This window comes from Temnothorax nylanderi, unplaced genomic scaffold, assembly GCF_030848795.1.
Source record: "Temnothorax nylanderi isolate EJ_2023f unplaced genomic scaffold, tnyl_v1.0 TNYL_tig0182_pilon, whole genome shotgun sequence".
Classification (NCBI taxonomy): Eukaryota; Metazoa; Arthropoda; class Insecta; order Hymenoptera; family Formicidae; genus Temnothorax; species Temnothorax nylanderi.
Genome location: NW_027249244.1, coordinates 185509 through 196788, shown reverse-complemented (window position 1 = coordinate 196788; position 11280 = coordinate 185509). Strand labels below are relative to the sequence as shown.

The following is an 11280-nucleotide window of genomic DNA, read 5'->3' as shown; positions in this document are numbered from 1 at the left end:
GTCCAGTTGAGTCAATTGACGGTTTAGAAAAAAGTTTTTTATTAGGTCATTAAAAAATCTGTATTAGGTATCATTTTATTCTCCATACGCTGCTATTGCATAAAACGTATAGTAAAAGTATCATATTATGCATCTTTATATTTTAATTAGCTAAAAACGAAACACTTTTTGCCAATGCTAACTTGAAAACTTGTGGTATTGCTAATTATTTCAATATAAAAATGGCATGAACATATGTTTTGCCGTTGATAGAATGAAATAATGATTATTACTGATAGCTCCCTTGACAATTATATAAGCTATCGATTTTTTAATAACTTTCCGTCGATTATATTAAATACGATTGAAACTTGGCAACGTTGCACTTTTATGGGGTTGGTAGCAATGCTCGCCTCTGTGTTGAGCCACGTAGCGGCAGTTGCTAAACGTAAACATGCCGGTGAATTTTCTGTCATTCTGGGTAAGGTTAAGGTTACATTGCCGACGCTGCGTTGCCACATCTACCTACTCGCGAACTATCAACTGCTGTTTCAGTCTAATTTCGATCGCTTTAACTCGTAATATATTTGTTATTAGGTGGTGAATACGTGTTTCCCATACAGCATGGAATATGCAAAAAATGTGCTATAAACAATCTATAAATATTTTAATATTCCACGGGTTATTCAGAATATTCTGTAGAAGTTCTATAAATATTCCATGAAATTTTGTCTATTCGGAATATGCACCCTTATAGAAAAATACACTGAACCCATAGAAAAACCTTTAAAGTTGGGTGTGATTTCGGACCGCTAATAGAAGGTTAACTATCATTTAAATGGTTAACGTTCTATTGGCGGTCCGAAATCACACCCAACTTTAAGGGTTTTTCTATGGGTTGAATGTTTTTTTCTATAAGGGCATAGAATATTCTACAAATATTCTAATAAATGTAGTACATTTAAAAAATGCATAGAATGTTCTATAAATATTTTGACAAATATAGAACATTTGAAATATTTACATAACATTTTGTTAATATTCTTAAACATTTAAGCATGTGCTATGAATATTCTAAGAAACTTTTCTAGAATTGCTATGAATATTTCGATAATAATCTGTAAACATTGCGATAAACATGAAATAATCAGAATATTAATAGAATATTTTTTACATATTAGTAGAATATTTTTAAAATAATCTATAAACATTTTAGGAAAAATATTGAAAACATTCTAACTAATCTAGGAATATTTAAAGAATATTTTGGAACATTATATAAATATTCTGGAAAACATTAATAAAAACTTTTTAGAAATTTTTCTGCAATATTTATAGAATATTTCGTGATTTTCTTGAAGTATCTACAATGGCTGGATTCGGGGAGCGCGCTATTAGCGCTATTTGCTTATTCTATCCTTGTTTTACACCCGATGAGCGATAAAGATAGAATAATGCAATAGCGCTAATAGCGCGCTCCCCGAACGCAGCCAATATGTTATGCATATTTCAAGAATATTTTATGAATATTCTGCAAACGTTTTGCGCATATTCAATCCTAGAACCTCCATAACAATCGAGATAATAAGAAAACAAATATAATAAGTATCTGTCAACCGTAGAAATCAACATTAATAAAAAATTTTTGGAATAAATATAATTATTTCAATGGAGTATCTGCACAAGCAGGTATGTATCTATACAGGTAGAAAATTGCCACTGGTCTCCCGTAAAATTTGATAAAAATTTAGTATCTACGTTAATCGTCGTGATTACTGTAAGCGATTTACCACAGTCTCCCCTCTAACTTCGGACCTACCCATACAGCACAAAATGTTTTTAAAAAATATTTTTGAATATTTCTATAAAAATATTACAAGAAATATTTTAAAAAAGTTAAAAAACCTTTTGTGATAACATTTTTAAGAATATTTTAAGAATCTTTTAAAAATATTTATAAAAATGTTCTTTTTTATCACCCAGACAATATTTTCTTAAATATTTGAAATATATTTTTGAAATATTAATTTATATCTACATATTTATTGTTTTATAATTTCGTTCCAAAATATTTAAAAATATTTTAAATTTATTGCATGCTATTGCATGCTATTGAGCTGGTACTGGGATCTACGAGTTTCAGTTTTAATGGTGACACATATGAACAGATCTTTGGCAGCCCGATGGGATCTCCGCTTTCACCAATATTAGCGGATATCGTGATGGAGGATTTAGAGACCCACTGTCTTGCTATGCTTAATTTTTCTCTGTCGTTTTTCCGCCGTTATGTCGATGATGTTATTGCCATAATTCCTAAGGATAAAATTGGGGATGTCCTTGACGTGTTTAATAACTATCACCCCCGTTTAAAATTTACTCACGAATTGGAGGTAAATGGGGCCATCCCCTTTCTAGACACTCTCATTATCAAAAATGGCAACAGGCTTTTGACTAATTGGCACAGGAAACCCACGTTCTCGGGCCGATATGTAAATTACTTTTCCAACCATCCACTGAAATACAAATATAATACAATCACAAGCCTTGTTGACCATGCAATTTTACTTTCGGATAAACAATTTCATAGTTCTAATATTAAAATTGTGAGGGACATCCTTAGGAATAATTGCTTCCCAGAAGAGCTGATTGATAAGCAAATTAACAAGAGATTAAAAGAATTAAAGCATCGCAGTAACATCACCGACTGTAATAATGTAAGCAATACTTTCGACGCCCGGAGATACATTGCGCTTCCTTACATTAAGGGTCTTAGTGAGAATATTCGCCGGACTGTAAACCGATGTGGCCTGGATGTCCTTTACACGATCCCCAAAAAACTGGATTCAATTATAAAACGGAGCAAAGATAAGCTCGAAAATATGAAAGAAACAGGAGTGGTCTACAAAATCGAATGTAATGACTGTAACGTTTCTTATATTGGACAAACCCTAAGACATTTGGAAACTCGTGTGAAGGAACATTTAGGTGACATCAAAAAAGATGTGAATAAACACTCCGTTGTTAGCAAGCACCGACTTGCACACGGGCATGATTTTAAATGGTCCGATACGGAAATTATGCATAGAGAGAGAAATGTAAGGAAGAGGGAAATTGCAGAAATGTTTTACATAAAAAAAGAACAAAAGATCACGATCAATTTAAAGAAAGACACTGAGAATCTCAATCCGCTATACGATAGAATCATAAGAGCCATGTAATAATTTCTCTCTAAGCGTTATTTTTATTTGTTTGACCTATACAGTCGTTTATTTATATATTGGCGATTAGTCAGTCGCTGTCTTTCGATCCGGAACGACGTGTCGCCGGTCGGTTCCGTTCACATCATGACTGCGGCTCGCTCTGGAGTGCGACCTTTTTTAAGATAAGAATTTTGACAATGTTAGTAGAACTGCAAGAACTTTGTGGGTGGCTAATGCAATTTGCGAACAGTATGAGATAGGTAGATATTTCCTTGATTGTTTCTCGTGCGACATTTTTTCCTGTAACAATATGCTTGTAACGACTTCGTTTTGTATACTTTTAGAAATCTCTTTATAAGGACACAAAACCAGTGTCGAAACGTCGAGTTAACTTAAGAATAAATGTCAGTTTGGTCAAAAATACAACCTGTGTTAATTTTTCACTGACAAAGCAAAGAATTTTGGAAATTTAAATTTATTATTGGTTTCATAATCTTTTTTTAAATATTTTAAAAATATTATGAAATATTTTTAATTAAAAGATGCATAGTAGCGCATCTTTCCGTGCTAGTTTGGAACGACGCCGCTAGGGGGCGCATGATGGTAAGACTAACTCGTAAGTAAATTTCAGTTGAGGGCTAATATAAGCAGGTCTCTGGCGAAGCAAGAGTATGACATTCGCAAGATATGTATATTTTTCAAATATCAAGATGTACCTATATTATTTTACAGATATTAAAAAAATCTTTCAAACATGAAACATACAATTATTGCTGATTGAGTTAAACATATTTTATTTTTTGAAGTAATATTTCTAAAAATATTCTCGAATAATCTACAAATGTTTGTAAATATTCCCAAATATATTAAGAAAAATGTCTGTATTCCAAGATTGTTTTAATAAATTCACAAATATTCACAAATATCCTATAATTGTTTTATAAATGTATACAAAATATGCGATACCCCATTTTTAATGTTTCTAAAATAATCTATAAATGTTCCATAAATATATTTTGCATATATAAAAAAATTATGGATTATGCGGAAATATTTATAAAACATTTGTAGATTATTCGAGAATATTTACAGAAATTTCTAAGGACATTCAAAGCGGGACATTACACGTTCTTTGCACATTTATAGATCATTTATAGAAAATTCATAAATATTCTAAAGAATATTTATAGAACATTCATGGAATATTTCATGCTGTATGGGTTTCTTGCGTTCTAAATGTTTGCATTAATTTACTGTACGCGTAGGCACGTTTTTTGAGCGTTTATCTTTACTAGATATTAAAGAAAATTGGGATCAATCATCGCCGTCAACGCTTTCTCCATATAACCCCATGTAAAACGACGCATTTTTGGAAGCTAATATCTCAGCTCCTGGATGGTCAATAAATCTGAAATTTATTCCACACATGCGGTAGATCCTATACTATCATATATATTTTTTACAAACAAAAATCTTTGGTTGACCAAACTGCTCCAACCTCCTTAATGGACCGATTTTCTTGAAACCAGTGCCAAAATTTTTTTAATTTTTGGAGGATGTTTAATTTTTCATTAATAGATAATTTCTTAGAGGGTGAAAGAGCGCAAAGCGCTGACGAAAAAAAAATGAATTGATATTAGAACAGAAAGGCAGCAAATGTAAAACTAAACCCGGTAGAATTTTTAAACAAAATAGAAAAAAGGAGGAACAAAAAAAAAATAAAATGAAAGAAAATGAAAGAGAGTCAATAATGACGGGTCAGCGGAAGGTGAAAACGCGCGAGGCACGAGCAAAAATAAAATTTAAAGAATAATAAAATAATTAAGGACTCTCGATAATAATAAGAACATAAAAGAAAAATTGGCAATAAGAGAGTCGACGCGGTTATTGGTGCGTAATGTCCAAAGACAGATATATTTTCATATTACAAGTGTCTTTGGACATTACGCACCAATAACCGCGTCGACTTTCCCTGGCGAAAATTAAGAAGCTTTATAAAGCGTTGACAACCGTTTAATGAGGGTTTTTTGAGAGTTTATACGCTTTCAAACTTTATAAGAACGCTTACACAACGCCGTTGGATTTTGAACGCTTTCAGAACCCTTATAAAACGCTGTATATAACGTTTCATGAAAGTTCTGAAATGCTGAGGCAACGCTTTTCAGAGAACGCTCAGTAAACGCTGCGTGCAGAGAGTTTGCTGTCAGATTTTTCAAACGTTTAGCAAACGCTTTTCCCAACGCCGTAAGACAAGCGTTTTCAATCCGTTCAGCAAACGCTCTTCCGATGGCGAATTGTAGAGGCGCAGTGAACGATTTGTAAGGCGTTAACGCAAACGGCTTGGAGACGCCCAAGAAACGCTTTTCCCGACTCCGTAACACAAGCGTTTTCCCTCCGTTCAGCAAACATTCTTCTAACAATGCCGCTAAACGGCGTATCTTTCTCGCATTAAAATACATCCAGCCGCGTATATAAGCAGACCCCCTGCGAGGCGAAAAGCAGATTTTAACATTTAACGCTCTTTACGCCATTTCTTCTAACGACAAGAGTAAACGCCCGTTAAGCTCAATAGAGGCTGCACGCAGTTTTCAATGATGAAAGCAAACGCTTTCGACTTATCAGGGCTGCGTTCGAAAACGTCACCCGAGTGCACACGAGTATAATCCCTTCTCTTTCTATCTCAGCGAGTTAGGAGAAGGGAGTATACCCGTGTGTACCCGGGTGACGTTTCTGAACGCAGCCTAAACGCTTAACAGAGAATCTCTAAATGTTTTAAAGAACTCTCAGCAAACGTCATACGTCATGTAAACGCTGTGTAAACTCTCAAAAACGCTATATACAAACGCCTTTCAAACGCTGCAGCGTTGCAATTTCCGCTCTACGAACTCTCTACTGACCGTTTCTAAACTCTCAACGAACTTCCGCAAACGCTCACGTAAACATCAAACAAACGTTTATGAAACTTCTCATTTTTGCCAGGGTTCTTATTGCCAATTTTTCTTTTATGTTCTTAAAATTTAAAGACTTTAATATAGTGGACTACATTTTTGAAATATTTGACAATCTGCATCTATAATATTATCTATTATTTATTATTCATTAAAAAAGAATTCGAAGATGTAGGTTGCAGTTTGAGGAGAAAGGGCTCATAATTAATGGGTGAGTTTGGGGAGAGGGGAATAGATTTTGAGCTCGCGCGAAGCGCGGGCGAAAGATCTAGTTTAATAAATATCTTTGGTAGCTATTTTGTGGATATAGATATGTGGATAACACGTGGATATCTAATGGATATCCCTGGTGGCTATTTGAGAAATATGGATATGTGGATGACACATGGATATTTAATGGATATCCCTGGTGGCTATTTGAGAGATATGGATATTTTTACATTTAATAGATATCTATTAAATATCCACCATAGATATGGACGTTATATGGATATGTGGATATCCATTGGATATCTATTAAAAAATATGCTCTGTGTGGGTTAAGATATTAAGATATAATAATTATCTTCCTCGAACAGCAAATAATTATATTATAATTATAATAAATCAAATTATATATTATAGTTTTGAAACAGTACCTACCTATAAGAACAAAAAATAAACATTGGAAATAAACTTTTTTGTATTTATTTTTATTTATTTCAGTCACTGCATTTATAATATTTAATCTAATGTTAGCAAAAATAATAATAATTAATTTGTTCTTAATATTTATTTGTATAAATTAATGCTACTGCAGCATAGAGAGGTAGCAAAGATTGCATATAAATCTATAGATTAAAACGCAGGTTTCGGAAATTTAATGTCAAATATTGAGAACAACGCGCTTTAGTAGATCTTATACCTACATATGTGCATCTTATTCATTATCATTTAAATTTTCATCAAGATTATATTCCAACCTAAACCTATGTTATGTTTAAATTTATGTAGGTTTCTATTAATATCTATATTTGGTGATTATTTAAAATTTTTCGGCGAATTGGACGACAATTTTTTCTTCGCACAAATACTAAATAAGAAGTTATTATTTACTACACATTTTAATATTGCATATATTCGACCTGCTACCTTGTATTAAGAAATGTTTCTATGGATATTATTAAATAACTTGACATAAATAATTAAGATTAATTTAATTTGCTGCTGCGTTTATTTAATTCACAAACATTCACAAATATTTAAGTAATTTATTTCAGGTCTGTCGAGATAATGTATCAAATATTAACAGGGTTAATACTCTCAAGATTTCCGTATCATTTCCCCATTCATTTAATCTTGGCCATCATATCTTTGATCCAATCTGTTATTTTTTCCTGAAATACACAATATATTTTCCTTAACAAACGTTACAATATAACGATAATGCTTAAACTTTAAGATGATAGAAACCGTGGTAACAGTGTTATTGTTTAAAAATGTCATTAAATAATTTGTGTATTACATTAAACAAATTTAGATTTCTTTCCTTCACGTTTCGTTAACTTGCCATGCATAAGTTCAAAAATATAACAAAAGATTTAAAAATATTTAAAGGAATAAAAATATCATAAAGTATATCAAGCATCGTGAAATGCATAGTAGTTTAAAAGATATATGCCAAATAAAAACAATCATTACATTTATTATGCCCTTCGATGTCACATATTTTGATAAATATCACTAACAAAAAACATTTTGGTAAATATACCGAATAGAGGACCCACCTCCGATGATCTTGACCTTGACATATGTTGTCAAGGACATGACCCTGAGTAACTTTTCCTTATAACTTAATCGTCGCTTATTGCTTATTTAAAAGTTATAAACAAAAAAAATTGAGAAGTATATAACAGTTTGTGTCGATACTAAGGGAAGTAATTTGCTGATATGTGTGTATAGACGGTATAGACAATACACATGTAGGCTGCCGCCCCTCTCTCGCAGGTAGGGGTGGGTGGGGGTGGACCTCGCTTCGCGTGGAAAGTTGAAAACCCAACCGTACACTGTTAGACCTTGTTTCGCCCTGTAAGCAGGAGTGGGATGGGGTAGGATGGACCTTGTTTTGCATAGATGGTTCTCTGGACAGCATTGTACTTTCCACGCATAGCGAGATTCACTTCCTCCTCCCACCCCTGCTTATAAGACGAAACGAGGTTTATTATTGTACGGTTGAGGTTTTCAACTTTTCACGCGAACCAACGTCCACCCCCCACCCACCCCTGCTTACGAGGAAGGGGCTACAATGACCGACGATTAAGTTATAAAGAAAAATTACTGAGGGTAATGTTCTTAACATATGTCAAGGTCAAGATTATTAGAGATGTCTCCCCTTATCTTTATTTTTACCCTTTTCTATGCTAACTATTCTCTGCTTTAACAAAAAAACTGTTCAATATATTAACGATTTACTACTTTTAAAAAACTCATAAACTATCTTTATTGCTTATCCCCGCAGGGTTTGCAAGTCGTTTTTATAAGGAACGTTACCCAAACCTTTACACTACTACCCTTTCTCCTCTTACTTTAACCCTTTTGGACCAACGGCTTAACGTCTCTTTCCGAAAGACGGAGCCCAGTTTGCTCCGCACAAGAGCCTATCTTGCACGGAGGGGCGCAGCTTCGGAAAAACATTCCATGTTTACATGGCTCTAGTGGACTCGAACCTGGTTCCTCAGATTACGAGTCTGGCGCTCTACCACTAGACCACACTGCCGCCCTTGATTTACTACTTTAAATAACTTTTCTTTGTTCATATATGTACTATTTTTACATACATTAGTCGTTTGTACCTTTCAATACTCAAAATAACTGCTATACTTTTCAAACTTTTTTTGTTAATAACTTTTAAATAAGCAATGAGCGACGATTAAGTTATAAGGAAAAGTTACTCAGGGTCATGTCCTTGACAACATATGTCAAAGTCGGGATCATCGGAGGTGGGTCCCCTGTTCGGTATATTTACTAACATTTTAAATATTATATTTACGTGTAAGAATAAATAATCCACGCCTTTACAAATTGTAAATTTAATTTTGTTGTAAAGGACGCCGCACTTTTTCTACGTAGAATAGGTCCCGATCTATTTCCTTCAAATTCCGTATACCATTAGATGTATAATTATTAGGTAGATTAACCACAAAATAGATTTTTCAAAAAAAAATATTTTTTCCAGCTGTTGAAACGATATACCTGATAATGCAGAGTCTGTATTATACGATATTTTGAAATTTGCATTGGAAATTATTCTTGTAAAAAAAGAAAGAGATGTAACGATAAGAATTATATATATTCTCGATTTTGAAAGGTTTTTCAATACTCTATTTGACCAAAAAACTCATATTCGAAAAGTATTGCTGTATTAAAGTTCTATATAAAACTTAAAGAGATGTACGATAAACTCTTATCATACATCTCTTTTTTTTACAAGTAAATGATTTTTAATGCAAATCTCAAAATATCGGACTCTGCATTATTATCATGTATATTGCTTTAACAGCTCGGAAAAGTGATTTTTTAAAATCCTTTTTGGGATCTATCTAATGATACGTCTAATTGTATACGGAATTTGAAGAAAATCGGTCGGGACTTATTTAATGTAGAAAAAGTGCGGGGTCCTTTGTACTGTCACTAATAATAAATAACAAGTTATAAACTAATACATAAAGAATTTCGTTTTCCGTATAAAAAGATTTGCTTGCTTATCTCTGTGGAAAATATATGACTGACAGGTAAAAATGTAACTGGTTAAAAATGATTATAATAAGCAATCAAATAAATTCATATGCGATAGGTATATATTCTACATATACGCGAAATTATATATCATCTTATTTTAATTATTATTTAGAATAATATTAAAAAAAAGAAATAAATTTATCGTACCATAAAAGGCCCAGGTTCAGCTTTACCCCAAGGTTCAGCTTTAGCCAAAGATTCTCCATTAATAGCCGGAATATTAACTGCGACCAAGATCGCAATTAAAGCGAATAATAAAATTACAGCTTTCATGTTAGCTTTCTCGTAGTAAAATAAAATGTATTACGTCTTGCTACGTATTTTGCGACTGATATACTTGATTTCGTGGTCTAACTTATTTATAGTGAAACTTGTATCTATACATTGGCGATAAAGTATATCAAGAACATAAAGTAGAGAACATACACTTTTTATTTTTTCAGTTACGACGAAATATATCAAGCATCGTAAGATGCGTGATAGTTTGAAAAGAATACGTACGTAAAGATAATTATCACAATTTTTATTACTACTATATAAATATGTAAAATCACAATATTTTATATTTTATATATCGTATAGCGGATATACTGAAAGCACACATCGCACGATTCAAACATTTTCAGATTTTTAATTTGCACGAGTGCGATAATTTATCATAATATACACTGCCGTGTCGGCAAGTGTCTGGGAACTTTCCAACACGGTAGTGTACATACATATACATATCTAACTAATAAATATGGATATATTTTTATAGTTATAAGAAATACACATATCTAATATAACTATAAAAAAATTATTTTTATTAAAATCCTAAAAATTGTGCGAGTAAATGCAGTAAATCTTATCACAATAAAAAAAGTGTGTAAATTAGAAACTTGCACATTGCTTCCTCATCATTTCATTTCGCTCATAAAGCTTTCTCCATAAGGAAACCATACTATTTTATGATAATAATTATGTTACTGTAATTTAAAAATATCAAGTTAGCTCTGAAGAGGAACAATGATATAGCGATCTGTAATGATAAGGAAGCAATGTGCAAGTTTCGAATTTGCACACTTTTTATCTATTTCGTGATTACATTACACATTATAACCATAACATGTAACATATTATGTTAGTAAGGTAGGTACTTGAGGTAAATACGGTACCGGAGTGTAATAAGGCCCAACCTGTCAAATCCATATTTAGAGTGGTGCAAACGCATTAAAATTTTATACACACGTAGAGAATAAACTTAAGTCCGCAACGCCACGCTAGCTATGCGACCCCTGCGCCTTATCGCCAACGGCGCGGCGCCGCGCCGCGATTGTCGCGCGAGATAGCGACAGCTGCTGTTCTACAAAAACTCCCGATAAAGATTCGTAAGT

At 32.8% G+C, this 11280-nt stretch overlaps 1 long non-coding RNA gene across 1 annotated transcript; it reads right to left on the bottom strand.

Moving 5' to 3' along the window:
* Positions 1 to 7311: 7311 nt before the first annotated feature.
* Positions 7312 to 10301, bottom strand: LOC139778400 (uncharacterized). The gene is made up of 2 exons (XR_011719557.1): positions 10052 to 10301; positions 7312 to 7503 (listed from the first exon to the last, which is right to left on the bottom strand). It is a non-coding gene; the product is annotated as an uncharacterized lncRNA (long non-coding RNA).
* Positions 10302 to 11280: the final 979 nt, after the last annotated feature.